Here is a 13,318-nt window from a genome sequence, read left to right as displayed (position 1 = left end):
TTGAAAATACTTAAACTGCGAGACTTTCTTTGGACTTTTTCCGGCCTTTCAACGACTAATTTGGTGGGATGGCCACTCCTATGTTCTTCTGTTTTTGGGTAACGTGGCATTTTTTGATTGGGGAAAGAGTATTAATATTGGCGCCCGACGTCACGAAAAGAGTGCAGGAGTGGGCACGCATATGTGCGCCCTTTTTGTTATTTGATAAAAGCTGGGAGACAATACTACAAATCTGTAATCCTGCAGGAAAAGCCGGTCAAAGAGGTAACTCCCTTCGCTTTTTCTAAATTTTTGTTCCACATATTACTCATTCCATGCTATTTTTTTATTATTTTCATTTTTCATTTTTAAACACTTAATCTTTTATATTTTTTAATTTTTAATTTTTTGACTTTAAAAATATTGTACATGAATAGGTTAAAACAATTTTGAATTTATGGTATGAAATATATAAAAATATCAATTTTTTCTTCTTAATATACGTGAAAGTCAATGAAAGATAAATAATTAAGAATGAAATATTATAAAAAAGTAATTTTGTTTATGCAAAATAATTCAAATGTGTAAGATGCATAATTAATGACACAGATGAATGATGACAATTAAAATATTAAAAGGTAACATATAAAAATAAAAAAAATTATAATAGTTAAAAAAATCTCTTAATTATTGAAAAAAATCTATATAAATTTTTATTTTTTATTTTATTTAATAAAAATTTTAACTCAAATAAGTCATTATAATTAACATTGATTGATTGTTATTAATCAAAACGTCACTTATTATTTTATGTTAAATAGTGCTGATGGAGTATACCGACATAACATAATGAATACTAGCATGACATTATGACACGACAATGTGACATTTCACTTTTTCTATCAAAAACATATAATATAAGAAATTAACAATTAGTGTTTTGATTAATAGTAGTTATTCAAACGTTAATTATAAATATTTATTTGAGTCAAAAGTCAAAACAAAAATACAGGATTTGATAGAATGTGATTAAAAAATAAAGATTTATTTAAATTTTATTAAATGATTTAAAAATTGTTTAAATATTATGTTAATTGAAAAAATGTAAATATCTCAACCCCATCTTTAGTCCTAGTTTATATCCAAGTAGAGCTACGTTTTTTTACAAGAGGAACTAAAACTTGGTTCAGCATTTTTGAAGCACAAATGTTAAAAGGCAAAGGAAAACTTTTAACCATAATTTATCAATTTCACTTGATTTGTTTGTTTCCTTATCAATTTCTGCTGTCTGTACCAATTTTGATTTTGTTGATAAGAGTTGAATCACGTGAGTGCCAACTGCCAGGTAATGTTACCAAAATCATGTCCTTTATGAAATTAAAAGAAAATCGTCATTGACTGTAACATTACAACTTTGAGATAGTTCAAGTGATTAATCTAGTAATTAAAGCATTTTGAATCGAAAGTAAGAAAGAGAAGGGTTTAGTATTATATATTTTCAGCTAGAGTACACAAGGCTTGGACTTTATATATCTTGAAACCAACACTCAAATCCAATGAGTATCATTTATTTAATTTGAAATCGGTTTCTAATAGATCTCCTAATTGAGTAGTTTCTGCCACCATGATTTCACATGTTGTTGTGCTTAATAATTGACCCTGCCCGGCTGGTGGGTCACTTGAAATTGAATGGCACTTGCGTACACTAGCACATGCCCTGCTGCCCGGAAGGAGCCTAATGGGCATTGCTGCCAGGATACGTCCACAAAATTGATATCTGCACATGACTTTGGTTTGGCTCATTATGAAGCTGCTCCTACTACTCCTAACCTTAGTCATTGCTTTTAACAGAAGAGTAGTTTACCATACTTGACATCTCTCACTCCCTTTACTTCTTTCTTTCCCATTAACAACAGTGGTGCATGGTACGACGAGGGAAACAAAATTTTAAGATTATATTATAGGGTTAATTACACATTTGATATACCAATTATAACAAAAATATCGATTTGGTATGTACTTGAAGAATATAAATTCTTGGTAAGTTTCCAGCTTTCATTCAGATAAGTACATTACAAATTACGTTAATCAAATGGATGACGTGGTAAAACAACCAATAAGAATTAGAAACATGGCACATTCTTATTGATTATTTCTTTGTCACTTTATTAATTTAATTGATCAAATTACTTGTAAGTGAAATTATTTAACGGAAGCAAAGTTTAAATCTAATTGCGAATTTTGTAAGTTTTGGAAATCAAATTGAACATTTGATCATAGTACGAATACTAAATATGTAATTAATCATTAATTATTATCAGATTAAAGATTGAAATATTGCATAAAGTTAGAGTTAGAGAGAGGCAGTAAATGAGATATATCACCTGGTTGTGTCAAATTCCTTAATCGTTAATGATTTGATATGGCATGCTAGAAAAAGGATGAGATGCTCACAGTTGGCTCGAGCACAAGCATATATCCTATTCTTTTCACCTATATGCAAGTTTAGGCCGAAACTTAAAAGGTTTCAAGGGGAGAAATCCAAACTCAATTAAGAAAAAATTTTCATGATTTGATCAACAAGAAAAATCCTTTTTGTTCTTTATAAAAAATGTTGTATCCACACCACCAACAAGAAAAATCCCTTTTGTTCTATATAAAAAATGTTGTGTCCACACCACCTCTTGAAAAACCTTTGACCATTAAAAAGTTTGAAAGTTTTTCATACCAAAGAATTTGTTTCAAAGCATATAAATTTATGGAATTTAAAAGTCTTCAAAATCAAGAGGTTATTCAACATTTAGCCTTTCTTGAATAAAGATATTCAAAAGTGCACTTTTGACATTTATTTGAAAGAGTTTGAAATACATATGGAATGCAAAAGAAAGTAATAAGCTAATATCTTCTATTTTAGCCATGGAAGGAAAAATTTCATCAAAATCAATACTTTTTTTAGTTATACCCTTGTGCTAATCTACTTTATTTCTCACTATATTTCTCAACCCATGCATCTTATTTCTAAACATCCACTTAGTTCCAATAATGGAATGGTTAGTTGACCTTAGAACCAAGGTCCTAAACTTGTTCCTCTGAGATTGACCTAGTTCTTTTTACACAGCTATCATTCAACTTTCTTTTTTTTTCTACCTCTTCGTAGTTCTTTAATTGGTTTCACTTGTAAAGGCCACAACTCACAAGCTTCCCCCAAAACTCTTTTAATCTTCACACCATCCAATGGACCTTCAATGATTTGTTCTTGAAGATGTGGGTTTTTGGACGTATGCAGCTTTGGGAGACCTTTGTATTGATTTTTCTCTCTTTGTAAACTCTCCGATGAAGGTTCATCCTTTTTTCTTCATTTTTGTTTGCTTTTTCTCTAAAGGAGAATGAATTTTTGATCTTTTATTTTATTTGCATCCTTATATATATTATAGGATATTTTCCTTTCCTAAAGTAGTCTTTCCTTATTATCTTTTTACTTTACTTGCACTCTAAGGATGTCTAAGATTAGAATACTTCCTTATTTACTTGTGTTACAAGTAAGTTTAAGATGTGCTATCTCTATAAATAGTCTTTTTATGTTTCATTGTTAAACTGAGTTGGGTTTTTTTGACTTCATTCTTTTGTGATATTTTATTTTTCATGGTATCAGAAAAATTTCTAAACCTAGGTTTTTTTTTTCAGCCATGAAAGACAATGCTGCAAGTTATGTTTAAAAGGGTTTAATGCCCGTTGTGATTGCGCAAAACATCACAATTAATAACAAATCCTCGTTCAACTTGCATTCGTCTGATCATCTAGGCTTGATTTTTATTACACAACTTCTTAGTGAAACTAAAGATAATAATTTCACTTGGAGGCATAACTTCTTAATTAAGCTTAAATCTAAGAACAAGAGAGGGTTCATAGATGGATCGATAGCAAAACCCGATGTCAATTCCGGGGATTTTCAATCTTGAATCCAAGGGTTCATGGATGGATTAATAGCAAAACTTGATGCCAATTTCGAGGATTTTCAATCTTGGATCTAAAGGTTCATGGATGGACCAATAGCAAAACCCAATATCAATTTTGAGGATTTCCAATCTTGGATCCATGGATTCGTGGATGGATCGATAACAAAACTCGATGTTAATTTCAAAGATTTCCAATCTTAGATCCAATTCATGGATAGACTAATAGCAAAACCCAATGTCAATTTCGAAGATTTCCAATTTTGGATCTAATTCACGGATAGATGGATAGCAAAACTTGATGTCAATTTCAAAGATTTTCAATCTTGAATCTAATGCATGGATGGATTGATAGCAAAACTGGATGTCAATTTGATAGCAAAATTTGTCTCCCTTTTTGAATTTAAATACTAAAGGATAAAATAACAACTAGAAGCGCATCAGAGTTGTTTCTAACGGCTAAAAACTGTCTCCAATAGAAAAATCTGACTCTCTAAGTAAAAAAAGAAGCTCTAATAGTAAAAGAAAGTAGATTTAAAGTGAAAAAGGCCTTTTTGAGCAAAAAGAAAAATATCTTTCACCAAAAACACTTATTCTACATTCTATATCCAGAAAAAGTGATTGAGCTTGATTGTAATCTGTCTAGACTTGTAAAGGTACTTAGTTGTACTTATTTTTCTTTTCTTTCTTGGGAAATTAGAGTATGAGAAGTACTTTAAAACTTGTTATAAGGGATTAGAGCTTGGGTTAGAAGCTTACCTTGTAAAAGCTTGGTGGAATATGTTAATTCTACTTGTATAATGAAGTTGGGTTAAAAATCTTTGATTGGGGGATCAAGGTAGTGGATGTAGGTCAAGGGGACTGAACCAATATAAATACTATTGAATTATCCACTTCTCTTTACCCTTCATTATTTAGTGTCTTATTATTCTAACAAGCTCTAGTCCTTCCTTTCATCTAGTTGATTAAGAGCTTTACAAGTTCTAAAGGACTGAACAAAAAATTTTTTTGTGCTATTCATCCCCTCTAACACTTAAACGAGACTAGTAACTCATACCTATAGCACACCTATGTGTTGCACATGCCACAAGGGCTCAAACTAACCCTTCAGCCACATCACTTGGGGGTTTCCAAATGCCTCACTAGGGGTGGCAATTCATGTTCGTGTGTTTAATCGCGTCGTGTCCATATAGGGTATTAACGATTATTTTGGTGAACACGAACACGATAAGAATAATTATTTGGGTTACAATCTAAAACACGTACACAAATATGATTATTAACTATGTAACATGACACAACTAACATGTTTATTAAACATGTTAGAATATTTTTCTAGACATGACATAATTGTAAACATGAATAACAATTAATACATTTAACACAATTCGTATTCGCATGTCTAATCATGTCGTATTCGCATGTGTAATCATGTCGTATCAATATATGGTATTAATGATTATTTAGGTGAACACGAACATGACATAAATAATTATTCGTGCACAATCTGAAACACGTACACAGATATAATTATTAACTGTGTAACATAATACGACACAACTAGCACATTTACTAAACGTGTTAGAATTTTTTTTAGACACAATACGATTGTAAACATGAATAACGATTAACACATTTTACACATTTCCACAATTAAATTACAAATATTTAATTTTATCATTCAAATTTAAATCAATAATTATAAAAAAAATATAACAAAATAATAATAATATCAAATATAATAAAATTTAGCATAAATAACATACATTAACATCTAACCTTAAAATAGTAATAATATCTAAAATCAACCATAATTTTCAATCATAGTTAAATACATATCAATCATGAACAATTCCAAACTCCAAACCATGAACAATTCCTAACATCAAACCAAAATTGAAAAATCACTTGCTAATGTCACATCATTCTGATGTCTCAAAACCTAATGATGATATGAAAAAAATATATGAATAACTTGGATCAAAATAAAAAAAAATAAAATTTAAAATTTAGTTTAAAGCATAGTTCACAATTTAATCATTTTTTTCTTTTTCCTTGAAAAAATAATTATTTTTATTTTTAAGTTAAAATTTTTTAATTATATTAATTTTAATGACTTAAAAATATTAAAATTAACTTAATCTTTGCATGGATGCTTTCCTTGAATGTTTTAAAAAATTAATATTACAATTTGATATTCATGTATTAGAGTTACAAATAGTATCGGTTAAATCACTATTCAGATAAAGCTCACTTCAAGAATAAGAGACAAGCATTAAGGATGATATATTTAAATCTATAGATGAGATATGTTTTATCAAAACTTGAATTGTGATAACTATCTTATCAACTAGTATTTTGATAACTATATTATCTTTGTAATATAAATACATAATTATGAAATAAAAATACCATGGCAGTTTTTCATCATATTCAATATTCTATATTGAATTTCTTTATGGTATCAGAGCCATTGTAAGCTCCATCGAGTTTTCTTCTTCAACCTCCATGTCTTCTTGAAGCTCAAACAATTCTAACTACTTTCCAACAACCCCTTTTAATCTTACACTTCTTTTCTCCAATTTACAAAATCGCTTGATTATTATTAATGCTGCTACCCACCTGCTTATAAAACTCACTCCTTTTAACTTTCCTTCTTGGCAAACTCAATTCAAGTCTCTCTTAGTTAGATATAAGTTAGTTAGATATGTAGATGGTTCCACATTTGAGTCTCTTTTAGTTAGATATAAGTTAGATATGTAGATGGTTTCACCCTTTGCCCTCTAGCCATGATTCCACAAGAAGGTTTTAACCCCCCTCTTCTTATTGCTAATCCAACATATGATCATTGGGTTTGACAAGATCAACTATTACTTCATGGTATTACTTCATTTGCCTCAAAAAGTGTTGTGTTGTTCTTTGCTTTTGCTGAATCTTCCTTTGATGCTTGGGCCAAAATCAGTAAGTTATATGCTAACAAGTCTAGATCTTGAATGATGAACTTACGAGAAAAACTTACCAAACACAAAGGCACTAAGACAGTATCTGAATGCTTCTTAATTTCATAAGTGTTGCTGATGAACTTGCATTGCTGAATTTGCTTGTAAATGAAGATGAACTTGTCATCCATGCTCTTAATGGAATTGGCTCTAACTTCAAGGAAATTGCAATTGGTGTAAGAGTTGGGGAATCTTACATTATTTTTGAAGAATTGTTAGATAAGCTCACTAATTATGAAAAAGTTATCAAGAAATAAGAAACATCAACTGATATTATCATCTCTATTGCCCATCTTGCTGTTAAAACTATTTCTTCTCATTCTGGTAGACCAAAGCAACCTCAACCTCCTCAAATATTAGGTTTTCCTCATCATCTAATTCTTCCAAGAATTCATTTCATTCCAACTTCAAGGTTGTTTGTCAATTCTGTGATAAACTCAGACTCTTTGCCACGCATTGCTTTAAAATAAAACTTAAGTCTTTTATTCCAATTGTTAATCACGCCAGAACAAAAGCATCATCCCCCCAATGGTTAGTTGACTCAGGTGCATCTGATCATGTCACTAAGAAACAAGAATCATCAACTGATATTATCATCCTTTCTACCTATCTTGCTGCCAAAATTATTTGTTCTCATTCTGGTATACCAAAGCAACCTTGACCTCCTCAAAATATCAGATTTTCCTCACCATCTAATTCTTCCAAGAATTCATCTTATTCCAACTTCAAGGTTGTTTATTAGTTCTGTGATAAACTCAGACACTCTGCCAACCATTGCTTCAAAATCAGACCTAAGTCTTCTACTCCAACTACTAATTATGTTAGAACAAAAGCATCATCCCCCTAGTGGTTAGTTGACTTAGTGCATCTCATCATGTCACTTGCACAACCTATAATTTGCATTTGAGTATGAAGGTCTAGATGAACTTTTGATTGGTGATCGCACAAGTTTATCAATTTCTCACACTAGTTTAACTTTAATTCATCATTCTTTTGAGTTTTTTTTTTTTTAAATAATGTTTTATGTTTTTTTCAAGCAAAAACCAATGTCATATCTATTTCCAAATTCATTAACACTAACAATGTCTGTTGAATTGTTTCCATCTTTTTTCTTGGTGAAGGATCTTCAAATAAGGAGGCCACTTGCTCAAGGCCTGAATAGAGATAGGGTTTATGCATTCCAAGAAACTAAGTCTTTGATTAAACCTTCTACACTTGCCAATCTTGGACTCAAGACAAACATTTATGCATGGCATCAAAGACTAGGTCACCTTTCTTCTTAAACTCCGTAGTTAGTTGTCAAGACTTTTTCTCTACCTTGCTCTTCAACCAAAAAAATTACATCTTGTGATGCTTGTTATTGTAATAAAATTCACAAATTTCCTTTTTATAAGTCTAGTTTAGTTAGTAGAGGACCTCTAAATCATATATACTAATGTTTAGGGGCCAGTCAGGGTTTTTAGCATTGAACGTTATAGATATTATATCTCTTTTGTTGATTATTTTACTGAATATATCTAGTTTTTTTCATTGAAATTTAAATATGATGTCTATTCTCTACTTCCTAAATTTAAGAGTTTAGTTAAAAATTATTTTAAAATTTCTATTGTTACAATATATTATGATTGTGGGGGTGAATTTACAAAGTTGAAATCTTTCTTCAATTCATTTGGCATACAACATTTACAAATACCCCTACAAGCCCTTTAACCAATGTAATTGTTGAACTTAGACATAGAAGTATTGTTGAAATTGGACTTACTTTACTACATCAATGATCCATGCCATTGTCATATTGGTCTTTTACTTTTCTACTGCAGTTTATTTACTAAATATATTGCCATCTCTTGTCATTGGAAACAAATGTCCTTATTAGTTACTTTTCAATTAAGATCCTAATCATGCTAAAGTCAAAATTTTTGGTTGTTTATGTTATCCATGGCTTAAACCTTATACCATACATAAAATTCAAAGCAAATCTACACCTTGTGTGTTTCTTGATTACTCTAAGCATCAAAGTGCTTATTTTTGTCTTGACCGTCAATCTAATAAAATTTTCACATCAAGATATGTTTTTTTTTATAAGTCTAAATTTCCATTTGCTACCAAGTCTGCATCCAACACTTCAGTTTCTGATATTTCTTACTCTCAATGGCATTCTACACATGACACACCTATCATTGTTTTAACCTTTCCATTACCTTTTCAAGATGCAACTGTTTTCTGGACCCACCTTTTATTCATCTCCGTAAGTGGTTGAAATGTGTGGCAGTTCTTCCACCCAAGTAAATGCCTATTCACCTCTTCCTCAATCATCTATTAACCTAGCCTTGCAACCTCTTATGCCACCTTAACCTCAAAGAACACATCCCATGCTTACATGATCACAAAACAATATTTTTAAACCTAAACAGCTCCATCTAGCCACCACTCATCCTCTTCCAGAATCCATTGAACCAACTTACGCTACACAAGCTATCCGATACTCGTATTGGAAGCAAGCTATGCTTGACGAATATGCTGCACTTACAAACAATGACACATGGGAATTAGTTCCACTTCCCAACAACAGAACTCTAGTTGGTTGCAAGTGGATTTTCAGAATTAAAACGCACCCTAATGGTTCCATTTCTTGATACAAAGCTAGATTAGTGACAAAAGGCTTCACCCAAAGGCTTGGTCTTGACTTTAATGAAACTTTTAGCCCTGTAGTCAAACTTCTCACCATATAGTTAGTTCTATGCTTGGCAGTTTCTAACAATTTGCCATCACATAAGTTGGATGTAAATAATGCTTTCTTACAAGGCACACAAACAAAAGAGGTATTGACAACTCTATGATATAGAGTCATTTGGGCTTAATTTTGATAATAATTTAGTTTAGTTCTTGTAGTAATGCATATAAATTAGTAGGTTTTATTTAATTATTTTAAATTAGTTATTTTAAGTGAGTCAATCTAATTTTGGTTAATTTTGTGATTAATTTGGTGTTAATATGATTAAGATAGGTTGTTATTGATTTTCTTGTGCTTTTGTAGGTGTTTGAAAGAAGAATTTTAATGGAAGAAGGAGAGCAATTTCGAGGTGCAAACTTTCAATGTATATGTTTCGGTATATTGGCCATAACTTTTTTTACAAAGCTTCAAATGAAGCAATTCTTAGACCATTGAAAATCTAAGAGAAATATCTACAACTTTTATGTTTACCACTTCACCCAGTTCGGTATGTAGAATGATCAAAAATCTTATCAAAGTTAACACACGGCAGCAGTCCTAGAGCAATTACGATTTTTGTTAATTAATTAGGCAAGGCTATGACTTACATAGTCTGATGAGGACATCCAAACTGAAATTGACTTCTTTCTTCACCCAACTTGGCCTAGCTTCAAAGCCTATAAAAACAACCTTTCGGAGGACTGAAAAAGGGAAGAAAAAAAAACATCAGATTAACAGCTGAAAGTCAAGCTACAGAGTCATTGATGGAATTTGAAGAATTCAAGGAGATTTGGAGATCATGAATACATTCCTTGGTTTTTTCTATCTTTTTGTTATTCTTTTATTCCCTTGGTTTTAATGTTTAAATTTTATTTAATGATGATGTATGGCTTGATGGAGAACTAAATTTTTAATATAAGATTATGATTGAACTCAATATGTAGTCTAAATTATTTATCTCTCTTTTACTTATGTTTGATAGACTTAAGTTGTTTATTTTATTCTGTTCTTAATGCTTTTAATTGCTTGGCCACTAATTAGATTGAATTGGAAACCTAGGTTAAACCTTGACGAAGGAGATTTAGGTAGACCTTGAATAGAATAGTGTATGATTGAATGCACTTAGTTGATTAGATGGTTTGATTTGCATATAGGATAGACATACACCTATAAGCCATATGTAGCCAAAATTAGAGCACAAACTTAATGAATCTTTCTTCAATTTAATTTGCATAGACATATAGTAAATTAATTGGGAGAGGTATTTTTATGAGAAACTCGACAGAGACTTATAAATAATTTAGGACTCTAGGTTAACAATTTAATCCATTAAACTGAGTTAAGAGAGAAAGACAATAATCAGATGAAGTATTGAGGTATATTATAATCTTAGGTTTGGTAGTTAAAGTGAGTTTTATTCACTATTTAGTTTTAGTTTTAGTTTATTAGTTTTAATTTTTCTTTTTTATTTTAATTGTTTGGTTAAAATTAAATGTTATAATTTTAGTAGTTAACAGTAGGAATTAAACAATTCTCTGTGAGAACGATACTCTACTTCATTACTATATTACTTGTTAACGATACATGTACTTGCGTGAGAAATCAACAATAGGTATACATGAAGCAACCCTCAGTTTTGTATGACAAGACCAAGCCACATTTTGTCTACAAGCTTAAGAAGGCAATCCATGGCCTTAAACAAGCACCTCGAGCATGGGACCAAGCCTTGAGTAGTTGTTTGCTTTCTTCTAGCTTCACTCAATCAGTACCTAATGCATCCTTATTCATTTATCATTGTAATGGCATCATCACATATCTACTAGTCTATATTGATGATTTGATTCTCATAGGAAACCATACGACATTTCTCTCTAACTTTGTTCAAAGTCTTGCATCACAGTTTTCTATCAAGGATCTTGGTTCCTTGAACTACTTTCTGGGCATTGAAGTTGTTCGTACACAATAAAGTCTTTTTCTATCTCAAGATAAAGAGAAAATTGAGAGAAATGACCTTTCTTGATAAAGACATTTTAAAAGTAACCATCAAAATAAATTTAACTATTTTTAGCCATATTTAATCATGACTTGACGAAAATACCTTTTAAACTATTTCAAATAAATTAAACCATTCATAACAAAATTTCCTCATTTCTCCTCATTTGTGCTTCGAATTTCTCTCTCACCATCCTAGTTTCTCAAATTTTATCGATTTCTCTGTTTGGCATTCGTCTGCTATGCTTTCGATTTCTCTCTCCCACATTTTCAGATTTCTTTTTCTTATGCTTTTAAGACACCAAGCAATGGTTTTGACGTGCTTGGGTGGGTGGCTGTTTGAGAAATTCGATTTTTAGGTATTTTGGATAAAACTAAAACGGTAGAAATAATCACAAATATATGAAATAGCTTTTAATGAAATCAATTTGGGACCTAGATACCAATAAACTCAAAATTTTGAAATTTATAAATCTAGGTTTTCAAAGAATTATTTTTTTAGTCAAAGTAGGTATTTTTGATAAAAAACATTTGTATTTTGATTTATGAAAACATGTTAGAAACACTTTAATCTGTGCCAAATTGTCCAAAAAACAAAAAAAAAAAAGAAAAAAGTTGAGAGGATTTGAAGTTTTGGTTCGTAAGTAACAACAACATTTTAGGCATTAAAGTGTAACAAAATGTTTTTGAATATGTCATGTAACAATAATATTTTTTTTCAACATGACGTGTAACAATTTTTTTTAACCATGGCGTGTAACATGTTTTTGTACATTGCCTGTAACAACAATATTTTTTTTAATATGACGTGTAACAACCTAACCATGACCTATCACAGGTTTTTGTACATGACGTGTAACAAGCTAACCATAATTTGTCACAAGTTTTTGTACATGACTTGTCACATATTTTTGTACATGTTGTGTAACAAGCTAACCATGGCTTGTCACAGGTTTTTGTACTTGGCGTGTAACACGCTAACCATGACTTATCACAGGTTTTTGTACATGGCGTGTAACATGCTAACCATGATTTGTCATAGGTTTTTGTACATGGCGTGTGACACGCTAACCATGGCTTGTCACAGGTTTTTGTACATGGCGTGTAACATTATAGCGTGTAACTTCATTAAGAGTAATTTTGTCCAACTTGGCTAAAAATAGTTAAAATTATAAAGATGACTATTTTTAAAAACATTTTATCTTCAGGGATTATTTTTCAAAATGCCCCCAAGATAAATATATCTTAAATATTCTCCTCAAAGCTGGTATGTCTAGTGCAAAAGCATCAAACACACTAATATATACTATAGCTCACCTCCGTTTACATGATGGTTTTGTAGCAGCCAATAATGAGGAATTCAGGAAAATTGTTGGTTCTTTCCAATATCTTGTTTTTACTAGACCTGATATTTATTTTGTTGTTAACAAATTATCCCAATTTATGCATAAAGCATCAACACTACATTATCAAGCTTTGAAGAGAATATTGAGATATCTTAAAGGAACCTCGTTCCATGGTCTTTCATTAAAAAGGAAATCACTCCATCTCTACAAGTCTTCATATGTTCTGATTAGGCAGGAAATCCTAATGATAAGACCTTTACTTCTGCCTTTATCATATGTCTTAGAAGCACTTCCATCTTTTGGAGTTCTAAGAGACAAAAGATAGTAGCTAGGTCT

Source organism: Theobroma cacao, chromosome 9 (genome assembly GCF_053813885.1).
Source record: "Theobroma cacao isolate CCN51 chromosome 9, ASM5381388v1, whole genome shotgun sequence".
Taxonomy (NCBI): Eukaryota; Viridiplantae; Streptophyta; class Magnoliopsida; order Malvales; family Malvaceae; genus Theobroma; species Theobroma cacao.
The sequence above is the reverse complement of the archived record's forward strand: the minus strand, read 5'-3'. Positions refer to the sequence as shown.